A 17,974-nucleotide genomic window follows, 5' to 3' on the forward strand; every position below is an offset into this window, starting at 1 on the left:
GTTAATTTTATATCATCAAGGTATTTACATTTTGTTTTGTAACTATAAATTCTTTTTAGATCAATTCTAAAAATTTTAAACTGAAATATTTACAATGTGATTATATAACTTACTGTAGAACAAAGTGGAGTGATCTCACAGATAACGAAATATAATCCTGTGTACATTAAAATTTTACAATTGATAATTTTCCAAATATCAAATTCTGATGGATTCTCTTTTAGTTTTTTCAATTTCCTTCTTTTCTTCTGAGACCTATTCAGTTCAATTGTTTCTTCAATTCCATGTTTTTTTCCCCTTGGATTTCTTTTTCAGTTGGTGTAGAGCTGTGGTCTTCAAAACGAGGCATCCATCCACATTAAAGAGGGTACGCAGAGTAATTTTGGGGGGTATAGGAATATATTTGAAATTAAATTATGTGTTTTTATCTAATTATTTTTTAATTTTTATTTTAACTGTGCTTTATAATATGCAAATATATTAGTACAATGGTATGTTAATTTATAAATAAGTATAAAATACTAAATATTTATAAATATTGAGAGCATATGTTCAGATGGTTTTTACTTATAAAGGTGTGTCATACAAAATTTCTTTGGGTTCAGAATACCTCATTGAGTAATTATCAATATAGGCTGGCAGACTTTTCAAATATTTGCTGTCTGAAAATATCCTGTATTTGGCTCATTCTCATGAATAAATTTGAGTATGGAATTCTTGAGTTTACATTTTTTCTCCTTATAAATCTTAAAAGCATTAATCCTGTGTCTTAACAGCATTTAGATTTGAATGTGACTTGTTCCTTTGTAGATAACATGGTGAAACTGAACAGTTTTACTGAGATGTGTCTATGTATAGATATTTTTCAGTAAGCATTTTGGTACTTGGTGAGGCCTATGAACTTGTGTCTTCCTTTCAGATCATGGTAATAACTTCGCTTTTTCTTTTTTTTTTTTTTATACGTCCCTATTTTTTCCTGTTCTCATCCACTTCAGGAGCACCTATTAGCTGTATTGTATCTCTTCAACCCAACCTTCAGGTCCCTAGTTTCTCTTATTTCCTATATTTTTTGTGTTTATTCTGTCTCCTCAAAAGTAGTCTTTATCTTTTATTTTGCATTCATGCATCAGTTATGGCCATTCACAAGAATTACAAGAATTTACAAGAATTAATCTTTCCTGATCTCTTTTTCAGAGTAGCTTATTGTTTTATATTCAAGTGTACTTCATGAGAAATTTTTTTGAGTGTACCATTCTGCCCCGTGTATTGTCTCCATTTCTGTCTGTTTTGTTTTCAGTTTTGGATCTTTTCCCAAATGCCTGTTGTCTTTGGTTTTCCATTAATATTTTCGGATGAAGAGCTAGGTTACTAAATAATTCTGGCATGGTTTTCCCTAAAGTTGCGTAGGCCTCTTCCCCATCAGCCTCTTCCCTGAACGGGAAGGCTGTAGATGAATTCAGTGTAAGTGGGCGAAGTGTTTCAACATGACATACCTCTCTGTAGGTTGTGTGGGTAGGTTGGGGACCCCCCCTTCCCACATATGTCAAAATAAGGAGGGCTTTATTTCCTGTGGTGTAAAGTATTTAATTAGTTAGGAATTACCTCTTCTCCCTGTCCCATTCTTAATGTCTCTTACTATATTCCGAGTTAGTCCAATCTGTGTCCTGGTTGTCTCTCAAGCACTGATAATCGTATAAGGAATGTACCCAGACAGGTGGCCAGCTTCCCTTAAGGAGCAGTTCTTGGCCTTTGGCATGATGGTAAAAGCCACAACCACCAGCCTTGGGAAAGGGGAGGGTCCCAGCTGCCTCAGCTAGCCTAAATACTGTTTCTAAAATAATTAACCTTATGATTGCCACTTGGCCTTTTCCTGCTTTTTTTATTTGATGAAAGGTTGGTTTTTCTTTGGACCTTTTTGAAAGAACGGTGGATACTATCTTGGATTGTGATTTTTCTCCCTTAAGTTCCCCATAATTTGCTCCCATCTAATTGATGTCTTTGCTAATTTATTCCCATTTATGTGCCTTGACTTTTTCAAAATTTCTGATCCATCAGTATCACCCTTATTTTCCAGCCCTGTTAATGTCTTTATTCTTTTATAAAAAACTTGTCATCTCATTGATAGTGTTGGAAAATAAAAGATAGATGAATGTGTTCACTTTTCTGCCTAGAACCACATTCTGTTTTCAAAGTTCCATTTAGGTTCAGTATTTGATCTAGGTATTTATAAATTAGAAAATTGTTAGAAAGCTCTTTATCAGGCACCTGGGTGGCTCAGTCGGTTAAGCATCTGCCTGCAGCTCAGGTCATGGTCCCAGGATCCTGGGATCCAGCCCCACATTGGGCTCCCTGCTCAGCGGGGAGCCTCCTTGCTCCTCCCTCTCCACCTGCTTGTGCTCTCTCTCACTTTCTCTCAAGTAAATAAATAATATCTTAAAAAAAAAAAAAGGCTCTCTATCTTTCACATGAGTTTGGAAGAGGGTATGAATCTCCTTTGTTCTGGGTTTTTGTTTTGTTTTTTTAAGGACTTTTATTTATTTTTGCAAGAGAAAGAGAGAATGGGAGGGAGGGCACAGAGAGAGAAGCAGGCTCCCTGATGAGCAGGGATCCCGATGCAGGACTTGATCCCAGGACGCTGGCATCATGACCTGAGCCAAAGGCAGATGTTGAACCAACTGAGCCACCCAAGCACCCAATGTTCTGGGTTTTTTAAATCAGGCTTAAAAGAAACTTACCAAACTGACACACAATATGAAAGAGAAAATCATAAGCAGTCCTATATTGATTAAAATTGAATTTATTATTAAAAACACTCCCACAATGAAAATTTACACAGATGGCTTCACTGCATAAGCTCTTCCACAGAATAGGAGACAAAAATTTCACAGTATGTTTGACGTTAACTTTTCTACCAAAATCTGTCAAGCACATTCTAAGAAAGGAAGATAAGGAAAATATCTCATGAACATAGATGTAAGAACCCTAAATAAAAATAAACTAACAGCAAATCAAACCTAGCACTGCATAAAAAGTAGACAACTTCATGACCAATGGGGTTTTACTTGAGGAATGCAAGGGTGATTAACATTAGAATCTATTAATGTAATTATCCTTTTAACAAAGAGGAAAAATAGATCACCTTGATAAGTGCAGAAAAGGCATTTGATAAAATTCAATACCCATTCAGAACAAAAACTCTTCACAACTAGGAATAAAAAAAGCTTCCTTAATTTTACAAGCGTCTTTAAAACATACACCTACAGCACTACAGTAAGAGTTCCCACTGAGATGAGATAAAGGACCACTATCAGTGCTTTCATTCAACACTACTGGAATTCTAGCCTTAAGGCAAGAAAAATAAAAGGTATAAGAATTGCAAAAGAAAAGAAAATGATCATCATTCCTAGATAACATGATTGTATACAAAGTAATGAAATTAACAGGCAATTTTGTCCGTGCTGCAGCACACAAGGTCAACATACAAAAATCCATTTAATTTCTATAGGTTAGCAACAAATAATAAGAAAATAAAAATGTTAAAAGATGCCATTTATAGCATAATTTAAAAACCCACTTGTAGAAATAAATCTAAGAATGCTCACAATCTCTACACAGAAAACTACAAAATGCTATGAGAGAGTAAAGATAAGGTTCATACTATGAATGATTTCAGTGACCTGAAATTTGTTTTTAAGGTTTTCTTTATCATGCAATAATATGGTTGGTTTTGGTAAATGTTTTCTGTGCAGTTGAGACGAATTTTTATTCTTTTGCTGTTGGGTGTCGTGTTCTCTCTCTGTATATGTATGTATATATGTCAGGATCTTAAGATTGAGCTGCATCGGTTCTCTGCTCAGGGCAGAGTCAGCTTGGAATTCTTTTCCTCTTCCTCGCTCCCCCTCTGCCCCTCCGCTCATGCAGGTGCATGCGCTTTCTCTCTCTCTCAAGTCTTTTTTTAAAAAAAGAATTACATTCTTGTGATTGACCCTTTTCCTCTTTTTCTTTCTTTCCTTTTTATTTTTCCTAGTGCTTCTTCCTTTAAAGTCTGTTTTGTCTGATCCTGGTGTAGCTGTACCTGCTTTGTTTTGGATAGGATTTGTAAGGTACACATTTTCCCATCCTTTTAAAGTTTAAACCTTTCTTACCCTTACATTTATGTCTTCTGCAAACAGCAAATAGTGGCATTTTTTCTTTCCTCACATAGCTTCCCATCATGTTTACACCATATTAAGCCCCATATTAAACAGCATTTAAATGTAAATGCTTTGTTATTATTGATTAGAACAACAATGTTAAATTAAAAAAAGAAATTAACATTGGTATAATATACTGTAAACTAACTGTGGACTTGAATCAGATTTTTGCCAGTATTCCCACTACTTAGAATGGTCTTTTTACCATTCCAAGATCTGACATTGCACTTAACAGCTACCTCTTTGAGTATATTTATTTAATCAGTCTGGTAATTGGCATCGGTAACATTTATATATAAATGTAGTTATTTATATCATTATCTACCATCTTACTATTTCATTTTTATATTTTTTCCTTTTTTTTGTTTATCATATATTTTTTAAAGATTTATTTATTTATTTTTAGAGAGAGCACGTGCGTACTACTCACAAGTTGGAGGGGCAGAGGGAGAGGGAGAGAGAATCTCAAGCAGACTCAATGCTGAGCACACAGCGGGATGAGGGAGGGCAGGGCTCAACTCTGGACTCCATCTCATGACCCTGAGATCACAACCTGAGCCGAAACCAAGAGTCTGAAATGTAACCCACTATGCCCACCCAGGTGCCCTTGTTTATCATATTTTTAGTTAAGCTATCTCACTTCTCTTTTAGTGGTTACCCTATGCTTCATTGACTGATTACAGTTAATACCAGTACTATGCTTACCATTCCCCCAAGAATGCTAGAGCCTTAGGACACTTTTTATTCCATTTATCCTCAAGTCTTTTACGTTATTGTTGTTTTGCATTTCATTTATACATATATTTACATCCTAAAGACATTACAGTTATTGTTTTATTGACCAGTTTTGGAAAATTCTCAGTTATTTTTCAAATATTGCAGATGCACTCACACATATGTTAGATGTTCACTGTGTCTCACGTTTGTCCTAGCTCTTTTTGTATTTTCCATAATTTGTGTGTTTGTGTTTCAGTGCAAGTATCTTTTATTGTTAATTTAAAAAGTTTTCTAGTCCTATTTTTTGCTGTTTAGTCTGCTGTTAAACTTACATATTAAATTGTTAATTTCAGTTATTTTCCAGTTGTAGAATTTCCACTTGACTATTTCTTAAAGAATTACATAAAACTCTATTTTCATCTACACTCTCCATCTTTCAGCCTACTTTTCCACACCTTCCAAATGAGAACCTGATGCTCTTACTCAGGTCCCTTTCTCTGGCAGATCCTGAACTCTAGTCCTTATGTCCTCAGCAGTATGAAATTTCTGAAATTTGTTACGCTTTTTGGAGGCTTTTTTCTTGGCTTCCTGCTCCATGTAAGGTAAGCATTTGGCAGAAATCTTAAAGGGCACTTTTCATCAGGGTCTTATTAACCTCTCAAGTATCCTATTTTTATCTCCTACCCAAGGAGGGGAACAAAATCTTTATTTCTGTCCCTTAGCTTAGCAGCAGTCCCTGGCCTGGACAAAGCCTGGATTCTCACTCTGGATTTTAGCTGGGCTGAGCAGCAGATACTGATAGAGAAAAATGTAGCTAGAATCTATCAGCTTACCTTTCGATTATTTGCTCTCTCTGGAATTTTGGGATCCCCTGTCCTGATGGCTTGAACAGCTCTAGATGCCTTTAAACAGATATTTTATATTTATTTCAAGTTTTCTACTTAACAGCAGAACTTAAGTTGCCTGCCAAGTATTCCATTATGCTCAAAACGGAAGACCCTGTGATAGCCTTTAAGTACTTTTTATATACATTAATTATTTGTTTTGGTTATTACCACCCTTACCACCACTTATCCTCAAATGTCACTTGTGAAGTTTTCATTATTATATGTGTATTCTAGTATTCAGTTTGTGCAGAGCGTAAGCATGCCCACACCCACCCACACACAATTTCATTTTATTCACTTACAAACCAAGCGAAATGAGAAAGGAAACAGAGGAATTTAAGAATTCCTTTAATAGAGAAAGGAAAGGCCTAGTGTCTGTAAGATTACAGAATCCATGACAAAACAAACAATGATACAAGCTGGTCTCACGGTAGAACACTTGCTGCTAAAATCTGTGCTGTAGTTTGTGGTCTTCCTATCATTTTTTGCTTCCTGCAGAATCCACCTCAGGGACTATCTTCAGGATATCCTTGTCCTGAAAATATTCATGATTACTGTGTACATTCCTCTGTCACATTATCATATTGAAAGTATCCATGTATCTGTCTCTTCTACAATGTTATAATCTTCTCCAGAGTAGAGACTATATGTTATTTATCTTTGTAGCTAAAGGTCCATTAGAGTGCATGATATATCTAAGCATATAATAAATACTGCTTGTACTCCCATGAAGTCATCATATGCTTAATTCAGAGATTTTTAAGAAATTTATAATACACATATTATTTTATCATTTTAATAAACATTTATTAATCTAGTTATTCTTGATAAGTCTTAGCAAAATTGTTGAACATGATATTAAGTTACATATTAACTCATCTCCTTTCATTTCGTAATCATAGTCATCATGTATGTAAAATTGCTTTGGTAATTTCAGGCTATTTTCAGTTACAACTTCATGATGCAGTTCAGAAGACTTTTAGCATGAATATGGTAGTATTTCACAGTAGAATGATTTACATTTTGTGAGTTGAATTAATAAAAAGGCTAGATAATTAATATCACAAAAGTGGCATCTCATTAACATACTAGTCACATTGTATAACTGGATAGAATTTTGATAATCTTCAGACAGTATGATTTAAAAAAAGAAAACAACAACTCTACTTTGCTTTTAAATTCATATATTTCATTGGTGGAAACTTGATAGCTAACACACTTGGAATACTGACCCAATTGAAGACAAGTGTTAAAAAGCTTTAGTAGTTTATCTTTTAAGAGTCATTAAAATGATCTGTTTAGTACTTTATTACCTAATAGCTAATTTCGATTCTGCAGTTACAGAAGAAACTTTATAATCACTTCCTTTTTAATCACAAAAGAAGTATGTATATGTGGGTATAGGACATGTATTGCATATACTTTTTTTTTAATGAGGTAAAATTCAGATATTAGAGTTCACCATTTTAACGTTTTGAAGTGTATAGTTCAGTAGTGTTTGTTTAGTACATTCGTGATGTTGTGCAGCCTGCACCACTCTCTGGTTCTAGGACTTTTTTATTACTTCAGAACCTCATACCCTTTGAACACTCAACTCCCCACTTCCCGCTCCCTCCAGTCCCCAGCAACCACTACTCTACTTTCTGTCTGTATATACCTTCCTGTTCTGGATTATTTCATACAAATGAAATCATACAACGTATGGCCTTTTGTGTCTGGCTTTTTTCACTTAGCATGGTATTTTGTGGTTCATCCATGTTGTAACGTATATCAGTTCTTCATTACTTTTTATGAAAATGAAATGAATAATCTTTCATTTTTTAGATAGACCACATTTTATTTACCCACTCATCTGTTGATGGTCATTTGGATTGTCGACCTGTGGATTGATTTTTAGCCGGTAATGTTTGGCTATTGTGAATAGTGCTGCTGTGAATATTCATGTACGGGTTTTATTTCAACACCTGTTTTTGATTAGTTTGGATATATACTTAGGACTGAAATTGCTGGGTCATAGGGTAATTCTGTGTTTAACTTTGAGGAAGTGCCAAACTGTTCTACACAGTAGCTGAACCATTTTACATTTCTACCAGCAATATACAAGTTTTCCAATTCCTCTACACCTGGCCACACACTGGTACTTTTCCTTTTTTTTTTTTTTTTTTTTTAAATTATAGCCATTGTAGTAACTATTATTTTTGGCTTTCATCATGTTTACTATGCTGTGTCTTTGGATCTCTGCATTTATCCTACTTAGAGTTAGTTGAGCTTCCTAAATGTGCATATATTGTTGTTTTCAATAAATTTGGGGGGTTTTCAGTCATTATTTCTTCAAATATTTTTTCTCCTTTTTGTCTCTTCTCTCCTTTTTATGTCAAATGCTTAATAGTGTCCTACATTTCACCAAGTCTCTGTTCATCTTTCTTCATTCTTTTATCTCTAGATTGTATAATCTCATTGGTTACTCAGCAAGTTTCATAATTCTTCTCCGAGTTCATATCTGCTGTGTATGAACTTAGCCCCCTTTGTAAAATTTTAGTTTTAGTTATAGTACTTTGCAACTCCAGAATTCCCTTTTTGTGTATATGTAACTTCTGACTCTTTATTGATGTTCTCTAGTTATTTAATCAGTTTCCTTTGGTTCTTTAGACATATTTACGGTGACTACTTTGAAGATTTTGTCTGTTAAATTCAGCATCTTCTTGCAATCACAGTTTCTGTTATCTCTTTTTTTTCCTGTTATGTGAGCTGTACTTTCTTATTTCTTAGCATGCCTCATAATTTTTGTTAAAAACTGGACTTTTTATAATAATGTAGAAATTCTTGGAGCTGGTTTTTCCCTTCTAGTGCATGTTGTATCTTGCTTGTTCATTTAGTGACTGGCTGGGTTATTTTAGTGGAGTCTACATTCCTGTTCTTCTATCCCCTCATCCCCTTACACACACACACACACACACACACACACACACACAGTGTTAACCTTCGGATGTTTCTCCTGAAGGGGCATAAATTTGAGTTTTCCTACAATTACTTTGGGGTGACAGTAGTTTGGGCAGGGCTCTTTTAGACTGTCTCTTCCTGACTACGTGTAACTGTTAAGGTCCCCTAATCTAGTTCTGATTACACTCTTCTTCTCAACAGTACCCTCAGGCATTAATTGCTGTACAGATTAAGCTAATCAAATTTGAGTTCCTTTGGAGGGATAGTTTCTTAAATCAGTGCTTGAGGTTTGTTCTGACTCCAGGCAAGTTACTTCTACCTATCTCTCTTTTTTGTTCTCTCTGGCAAACCAGCCAGCCAACCAACCTTGGGTTTAGTCTTTATGTCCAGTTATTTCTCCAGTCTCCCCTCAGTTCCCTTTCACAAGGGCCTCTACTGTTTTTCAGAGCACCTTTGTCCATTCCCTTGCAAATGAAGTCAGTATTTCTCAGTTCCGGAAGAGATGTAGAGCTATATGTTTTACGGCTCCCTTCATCCCAAAGGCAATATCGCCATATCAGGTCTTGAGTACGTAGTGGGGACAGTAATGCATTTCTCTCCCAGTGATGTCTCTCCTCTAGGATCTGAGCAGTTGGTGGAATGGAGGGAAGGGAGGGGAATGGTACACTCATGTCTACTTGGGTTGGCTCTTCTCATGTGGAATCTTCACGTTAGAAGCTGGAACAATAGCAGTCAGTGCCCCAGCAGCATTATGCAAAAGTTAAAGCCATCCCATCAGTGTGGGTTGTATGGAAGAAGAGAGCTTCCCCCTACACACACACACACTTCTTGGCCGCATTTACCTAGTACCTTACCTTCAGGAATAGGTAGCTGGAGGCAAGATGAGAAGTGTTGATATCCTGACCTTCGCAATAAGATAGACCCCTGAGCCCACTGGGGAAAGAGGGAGCCCTGTGCTCTTGGCTGTACCAGTCTGGAGTGGAGTCTCCACCTTCCTGAGCTAGGGCAAAGGGGCCAGGCAGATCCTGGTACAAACATCATAGACTCTCACTTTTCTTACAGTCCCTAGTAGATTTTCTTGAGCACATCGTTCTTCATTTGCCCTTTATCCCCAGGACCATTTCCAGGGACTACAACAAATGTTTGTACTTTCATAATTTTCGCTGTGAAGCAAATCTGTGAAGTTCCTTAAGCTGTCATGCTTCAAAGTTTTTTGTTTTTGTTTTGGGTTTTTGTTGTTTGTTTTTTTAATGATTCAGTCTCTTTACTGATTAATAGGTTTGTTCTGATTTTCTGTTTGTTTTTGAGTCAGTCTTCATTTGTATTTTTTTTTTTTTAGAAATGTGTCAGTTTCCTCTAGGTTATCTAATTTGTTGGTGTACAATTAATCCATAGTATTCTCTTATCCTTTTCATTTCTGACAGATTGGTAGTAATGTCCTCTCTTTTGTTTCTGATTTTAGTCATTTGAGTCATCTTTCTTTTTTTCTCTTGGTTTAGATAAATGTTTGTCAGTTTTGTTGATTTTTTTCAAAGAACCAGCTTCTGTTTTACTTTTTATTGTTTTTCTGTTCTCTATTTCATTTTTCTTCCCTCTAATTTTTGATATTTCCTCCATTTTATAAGCTTTCGCTTGATGTTTTCTTCTCTTTCTAGATCCTCAAGTTATAAAATTAGATTATTCAGATTTTTTCCTTTTTTGTAGGTGTTTAAAGCTATACATTTCCCTCTGAATGCATCCTTCATTGTATCCTATAAATTTTGGTATGTTGTATTCTCATTTTCCTTTGTCTGAAAGAAAATGCTCTTTTCTAATGTTTCTTGTGATATTTCTTTTTTTGCCTATTGGTTGTTTAAGAACGTGTTCTTTAATTGCTGCATATTTGTGAATTTTTCAGTTTTCCTCTTACTGATTTCTAGTTTCATTCCATTGGCATTAGAAAAGATACTTTGTATGATTTTAGTATTGTAAAATTTATTAGAGACTTATTTTATGTTCTAGCATATGGTATAAATGGAGACTGTACCATGTGTACTTGAAAAGAACGTATATTCTGCTCTTGATAGGTGGATGTCTGTTTTTGTACTGATGTTCTTCCTGGTTGTTCTGTGCATTATTGGAAGTCAGTTATTGATGTCTTCAACTATTCAGAATTGTGTATTTCTCCCATTCTATTGGTTTTTGCTTAATATAGTTTGGAGCCTGTTGTTTGGTACATATATGTTTATAGTTGTTTTGTCTTAATCCTTTTAGCAATATGTAATGTTCTTCTCTGTGTCTTGTAACAGTTTTGACTGATGTCTGTCTGTTCTGGTTATTTATATGAAGTATCTTTTTCCATCTTTTCAATTTAGCTTATTTTTTACTTCCATAAATACATGGAAATCACTTCTAGCCTTGTAGCCAGTGCTCTCTGTTAGGACATTCCTTAGGCAGGCTATTTAGAACTCTGCCTTAGTCTTCACTTTCTACATGGTACCCGAAGATCAGTCAGAGTTGATAGCATAGGGTGTTGTCTCGTATTTGGCAAGCATGTATTTGGCTCCAGGTGTGGACATGGCCTTCTAGCTTCCTCAGTGTACACAGGAACTTTTCCTTCTTTCTTTTCCTTTCCTTTCCTCTCCTCTCCTGTCCTCCCCTCCCCTCCCCTCCCTTTCCCTTCTCTCCCCTCTTCTCTCCTCTCCTCTCCTCTCCTTTCCTTTCCTTCCTTTCATTTATTGTAGAGAGAGAGACAGCATGAGCAGGAGGGGCAGAGGGATAGGGAGAGAATCTCAAGCAGACTGCACTGAGCATGGAGCCCAGTGTGGGGCTCAGTCTCAATGACCATGAGATTGCTACCTGAGCCAAAACCAAGAGTCGGACGACATTTACCTGACTGGCCCACCTAGGCACCACATGTGGGAACTTTTCAAAGCCCTTTGCCCCCAAGTATCTTAGCCTTTTTCTTCCCAGGCTTTCCTATCTGGGTATTGCTTGTTAACAACCCTTGTTCCACACAGCTGCAGCTAATACATTTGCCTTTAAATGCTTTTGACAAATGGTGCCACCCAGAATACTGCTTCTACCATATGGAAGCTCCCAGGCATGGGAAACAAAGGCAGGCTCTTCAGCTGATCCTTCAGGGAGTTACAGACGAGGGAAAGCGCACAACCACAATTGTTTTAGAATAAGTCTGTATAGCTCCCTCTGGTACCAGCAACCTGCACCAGAAATGTGGGCTGATGTCTTCATGTCTGCTGCTGAACTGGGGAAGGGGCCATGGTAAGTACGTATGTTAGAACGTACTCCCTGAAATTTTAAGAGCTGCAGTTCTTCAATCATTCCCCTGATTATAAGTTTTCATTTGATTCCAGAGTTCCAAAAAAGTTTTCCCAGCTTATTCATTGCTTTTGTGAAGGGATGAGTTTCGGAGTTCCCCACTTTGCCATTTTTGGTGACATCTATGTACATATACTCTATTATATCATCTGTAAACTTGTATCTGTATAGTTTAGAGATTCATAAGTGGATAAGAAGAATGTGAAGAAATTCATCGGTATGCTGACAAATTCAGGATACAGATAACTTCTCATAGGGAGAGATTTGATGGTGGGAGGGCACACAAAGATAGTGGGAGGATGGTTGACATTTTCTGAATATTTGAAATTCTTTATAATTTATAGTTATGTGTATGTCTGTGACATATATATTTGAACACTAATTTGGCACTCAAACATTTTGTTAAGGTAGAAAATTACATGTGTTTATTTCAATAGCAAGAGTCTTGTTTTCCTTTAATAAGTAAAAGTAGGAAAGTACTTAAAATTTTAAAGGCGTATGTAGAATATGAAAGAAACCTTATTTGTTAATATGTGTTGATTGATTATCTTGTATTCTCTAAATCTTATTTTAGTGTTGCTCTCTCTTTCTGCAGGCTTTTCTGTAAGAATAAGATTAGGAAGTCAATGTCCAGGGTGTAGTTGATAGTCTACTGTTCTTTTTTTTGAAGACAGAAAAAAAATAGAATACTGGAAACAGCACTGAAATGGACTTTGGGAGTTCTTTTTCTTTCTTGCAATATTTATCTAACAGTATAAACTTGGACAGTTTATTTCTCTAGTCCATCTCTCTCTTCTTGGTCCTCATCTACAAAATGAAAGTTGGACCAGATATAGGTATGGGTTGTAATATCAGAAGGGACAGCTGATTTCATGGAAAGAGTATATATAGACTTTGGAGCCCGTTAAATTTGTGTTCAACCATTTTCTGGTTATCTGCAGTCTAAAGTAAGCTTTCTAACCTGTCTGATCATTTTCTTGTGGTTAAGATGGGATTATTACAACACATCTCATAGATTTGTTGAAGAATAAACAAGGTATGTAGTGTCTCATAAGTGCGCACCAGAATTCTTCATACCCCCATTCTATAACTACATCATTTGCAAGAGTAGTTGGAAAAAAACCAAAAATCTTTATAGCCTTTTATTTAGTTGGCTTTATATATGAATTATGTTGTGAGTTACACTTGAGGAGGGTAATAGCTCTTGTGGAGGCATTGAAGAACTTTCTGTTCTTTTCTCTTCTGGTTTTTTAAACTTATGTATGTATTTTATTAATGTTAAATTAGTTGTTATCTTATGAAAATTTAAATATTAAAGATTAACATTTTCTTTGAACATCTCAATCTCGGCTGCTTAGTAATATGTGCGCACACACACACATTACATGTTTTCAATGGGTTCATATGGTATGCAAATAACTATTTTCTACTTTTAAAAATAATGACTTAAATTTCTTTATTAATCAAAACAAAAATTAGAAAATCTCACCACCCAGATATAGCCTCTGTTAATATTTAGGTGCATATCTTATCAGACTTGACACTGCAGTGCCAAAGTGCAGCTCAGTGCATCTGTGTGCCAGTCTGGCTTTTTTTCATGTATCTATGCTTATATTAACGCTATATGCTATTTATATTTATATAAGTGAGATCCTTTTAGGCATACTCTTTATGTATGTATATGTATAAATATAATATTATTAAGTGTATTAAAATTAAATTGGAATTATATAAAATTATATATATTATATATATCCACACACAACAGATCTTGAATACTTCCCCTGTCATTAAGAAGATTTAATGTTCTTAGTGGTTGCGTAGTTCTACATGTATATCCCAAAAACATACTGTATTTATATTTAATTATGTTTTTCCACAGTTGTAATACTTTTCCCAGGATAAATATCTAGGCTGTATCTGGTAAAGAATTCTTCTGATACTGATTGTAAAATTGCTTAACAGGAAAGGCTTACCGGGGACACCTGGGTGGCTCAGTTCTTGAAGCTGCTGCCTTTGGCTCAGGTCATGATCCTGGGGTCCTGGGATCAAGCCCTGGCATCAGGCATCTGCTCAGCAGGAAGCCTGCTTCTCCCTCTCCCTCTGCCCCTCCCCCAGCTTGTGCGCTCTCCTCGCTTGCTCTCTCTCTCATAAATAAATAAAGTCTTTAACAAAAAAAAAAAAAAAAAAAGACTTACCAGTAATATCTGCCTCTCTGCAGTTTTGTTGGCTGTAGAGATTAACGATTTAAAATAATCTTTGATAATAGGTAATAATAGGTAAAAAATTGTATGTGTTCTTTCTGTATTTCATTGATTACAAATGAGATTAAATTTTTTCTTTTCATGTGAATTGCTTGTATATCTCACTAATTTTCTGAATGTTTTTTGAAATCATTCTTAGTTGCCAAAAATGATGTAAATTGTTCCCATGGCCATCAAATAATGCCGTAGGTATTCTCATACTTATAATAAAATTAGTAGCTTTTTTATTAGCATTATTTCCTTCCCTTTTGCCAGGAATTCCACCATAAAAAATGAGAAGGGAGATTATTAAAACAACTTTATAATTTATATTCCCACTAGAAATGTGTGAGAGTGCCTATTTTTATATTGTCACAGTCTTTTGGATCGTTGTTGCCAGTCTGATAGGTTAAAAAATGGCTTCTTAATTTTCTTTTAATTTGTATTTCTCCAGTAATGAGTAAAGTTCTTTTTCTGTGAATTATTTGTGTTACTTTTTCTAATTTTCAGGAATTTCTTACATACTGGGGAAATTAACCCCTCATGTGATGTAATGCAGTGCAGATACTTTTCTTGGTTTCTGTTTTTGAAATTGTTCATGATGGTGTATCGTTTGCTTTAGAGCCAATGGCAAAGTATTAACTGGGATAGGGCCCTTTCACATATTTTTAACAGGTAAATCTGATAATCTTTACTCTTTTATTACATTTATTAATTGAATTTTCTTAAGAGAAATATCCAATCCATATTTCTGTTCATGTTTCCACTCCCAGCCCAGTAGACAGCTGTAGTAGTTTTATCAGTGTGGACCTAGCCAGGGAAACAGCAGCTTTGCTGCCAGATCAGGTGGATTTGATTTGGGACTAGGGGGTGGGGAACCTGTGGTTTTGTCAGCTAAAAGTAGCAAACTCAGTGGAAGGAAAGGGAACGGTCTGCAGGTTTGCTAAGTAACAAGGCAAAAATAATAGTAATAATAATAATAATAATCTGGGCAGGGACATCAGAGGCCACACAGTATGGTGGCAACAGATACTGCTGTTAAGTCCAGGCAAGTTATGAGAAGGAAGACAAACAATCCATAGAAAAACAAATCAGAGTCCAGAGTTACTACAATATATTAATCAATGTCCAGCTTTCAACCAAAAATTATGAGACATGCAAAGAAACAGGAAACTGTAACACGTATTCAGGGAAAAAAGTAGAAGCCAGACATAAAACTGCATATGATGTGATTCTATTTAAATGAAACATCTAGGTAAGGTATAACTGTGGAAAGCAGATTAGTGGCTGCCTGAATTTGGGGGTGCAAAGGACCTTTTGGGATCATAGGAGAATTATAGTACTGTGTTGTATTGGTGAGTGCCCAACTGTAAAAATTCACTAAGAACCAGTCATCTATAATGAGTGAATTTTGCGATAATGTAAATTATACCTTAATAAAGCTGGTAAATGTGTAGGGAGAACTAATATCTTTGAAATGACAGTGTTCTACGAGTGATCTTAACTTACTGCTGTGACTGCCTGTTCGATGTTCTGTTTCCAAATAAAAGTAAATAACCATTTGTGGTTTATAAAAGCAGTTGAAGGTAACAACTTGGGGGTATTTAAGAGCAGTACCTAATTTTTATGCAGAAATGAGTAATTCTTGTTAAAATGACAGTGGACAGTGCTCTTAAATTACATACTCACTTTTCTCTGAGGCATGCTGTCCGCCATCCTTCGTCTCTATTCTTGCTTGTTTGTTCAGGAACATCCACTTGTCTTCACCTCTCCTTTAATGGTGTTGGTTTTTTTTTTTTTTAGATTTTTATTTATTTATTTATTTGACAGACAGAGACAGCCAGCAAGAGAGGGAGCACAGGCAGGGAGAGTGGGAGAGGAAGAAGCAGGCTCCCAGTGGAGGAGCCTGATGTGGGATTCGATCCCAGAACACCGGGATCACGCCCTGAGCCGAAGGCAGACGCTTAACGACTGCACCACCCAGGCGCCCCAGAATGCTGTTGTGATTTTTAAGTACTCCTGATAGAATATTCCCAGTGTTATTATTCTGACTTTCTTGGTGATTCTCACGTGTTGCTGTGCTTCAGGTACATCATATGATAGGAACCCTTGTATGTGAGGAATATAAGTACATTTGGGTGAACATATTAGTGTAGTTGTCATACTTGAAAGGGGAAATGACATAAACCATTAACAGGGTTAATTTTAAAGTTGTTCCATTTGAAGTATTTTCATTATTGCATACATCACTTTAATGAAGTTGCATCCCCCGTCCTCCCCAAAATTACTCTTCTGTCTCCGTCTTCCCCATCTGAGTATATGGCATTGCCATCCTCCCAGTTGCACCAATCCCAAACTAGAACCTATCCTTGATTTCTCAAAGATTTCATTTATTTATTTGAGAGAGATCGAGCACAAGCAGGGAGAGCAGCAGAGGGAGAAGGAGGGGGAGAGGCAGGTTGCCTGCTGAGCAGGGAGCCCGACTCAGGGCTCATCCCAGGACACCAGGATCATGACCTGACCCAAAGGCAGACACTTAACCGACTGAGCCTCCCAGGCACCCCCTCCTTCCTTAAATTTTATTCCATTACAAATTTTGTGGGTTTTTATTTTTTTTTAATTTTTTGAAAATTCCGTTGATTTTTAATATTTCTTTCAATTCATAGAACCACATTTCTCACCTCCCCTGTTAACACTATATTAGTGTGTTGCCACTGTCTCTTGCCATACAACTCTTGATACCTCCCCAGTTTGTTTTCTTGCTTTTATTCAGATTATTTCCTGAAAAGTTGTAATCTTGATCTTACTGCTATCTGAATTACACTGTTAGTCTCCTACTAAAAAATCCATCAGTGACATCAACCACATTGGACTCCTTTCTTTTCCTTAAATTTTCTCAGATTCTTTCCTGCCATAGGGCCTTGGCACTAGCTGTTCTTTCTCCTTTCTTACACACACTTTTCCTTGACTTGTCTTTGCTGTTTTTATCTTTTAGTTCTCAACTCAAATATTAACTCTTCAGAGCAGCAATCTTAACTGATTTTCTCAATTCCTAATTGAAGAATTTTCAGCTATTGCATAAAAATTACTTTTCCTGTTTCTCTTTTCTTTTAATTTCATTTACTATCATTTATTGTCTTATTTAGTAATTTATTTAGTCTTATGTTTTTCCCCCCAACACGTTTCCTGTGTTTGAATGAATTCATTTCCAGTGGTTCAGTGAATTATAATTTGTCAGGTTTTTTTCCCTTTAAACTGAACCTTAAATCATTTAAGTTTAGGTGGTTTTTTTTCACCACAAACCCAGCTTTTGATTTGAGTCAACTATTTCTTGATCTAAGGATCAAATGAATGTCACCCCTTCATTTATAGATATCTACTGATTTTGCGCCTTAAGAATAACTATTATTTCATAATTTTATTTAATGTTTTATTCATTTGACCTATTTTGTCATAGTGCTCTAAGAACTTTTCTTGACATGTCTGTACAGTTTTAAAACATCATAGATTTGTCGTACATGTTCAGAGATATAAATATAAAAACCATCATGGTGGAAGTTTTTATCTCTGTTTCTGCTTTTGATTCATCTGTCTTTGGCTGGAAAATAACTTGTGTGAATTCATCCCTTCACCAAATAGCTCTGGAGGTGGTTTACATATTTTACACATCTGGAAA

At 35.8% G+C, this 17,974-nt stretch overlaps 1 protein-coding gene across 3 annotated transcripts in view; it reads left to right on the top strand.

Moving 5' to 3' along the window:
* The window catches only part of SPOPL (speckle type BTB/POZ protein like), a 68,314-nt gene that overhangs the window by 19,668 nt on the left and 30,672 nt on the right, over positions 1-17,974 (top strand). Inside the window, exon 1 of one of the 3 annotated variants that reach the window (XM_045782658.2) lies at positions 349-367. The exons of 1 other annotated variant lie outside the window; for it this stretch is intronic. The gene's annotated coding sequence lies outside the window, so the exon portion shown is untranslated. Of the gene's footprint in view, positions 1-348; positions 368-11,443; positions 11,999-17,974 lie in introns of those variants that run through there. One more of the 3 variants, XM_045782669.2, reaches the window with a different exon arrangement.

Source organism: Ursus americanus, chromosome 1 (genome assembly GCF_024610735.1).
Source record: "Ursus americanus isolate L20-20 chromosome 1, mUrsAme1.1.p, whole genome shotgun sequence".
NCBI lineage: Eukaryota > Metazoa > Chordata > Mammalia > Carnivora > Ursidae > Ursus > Ursus americanus.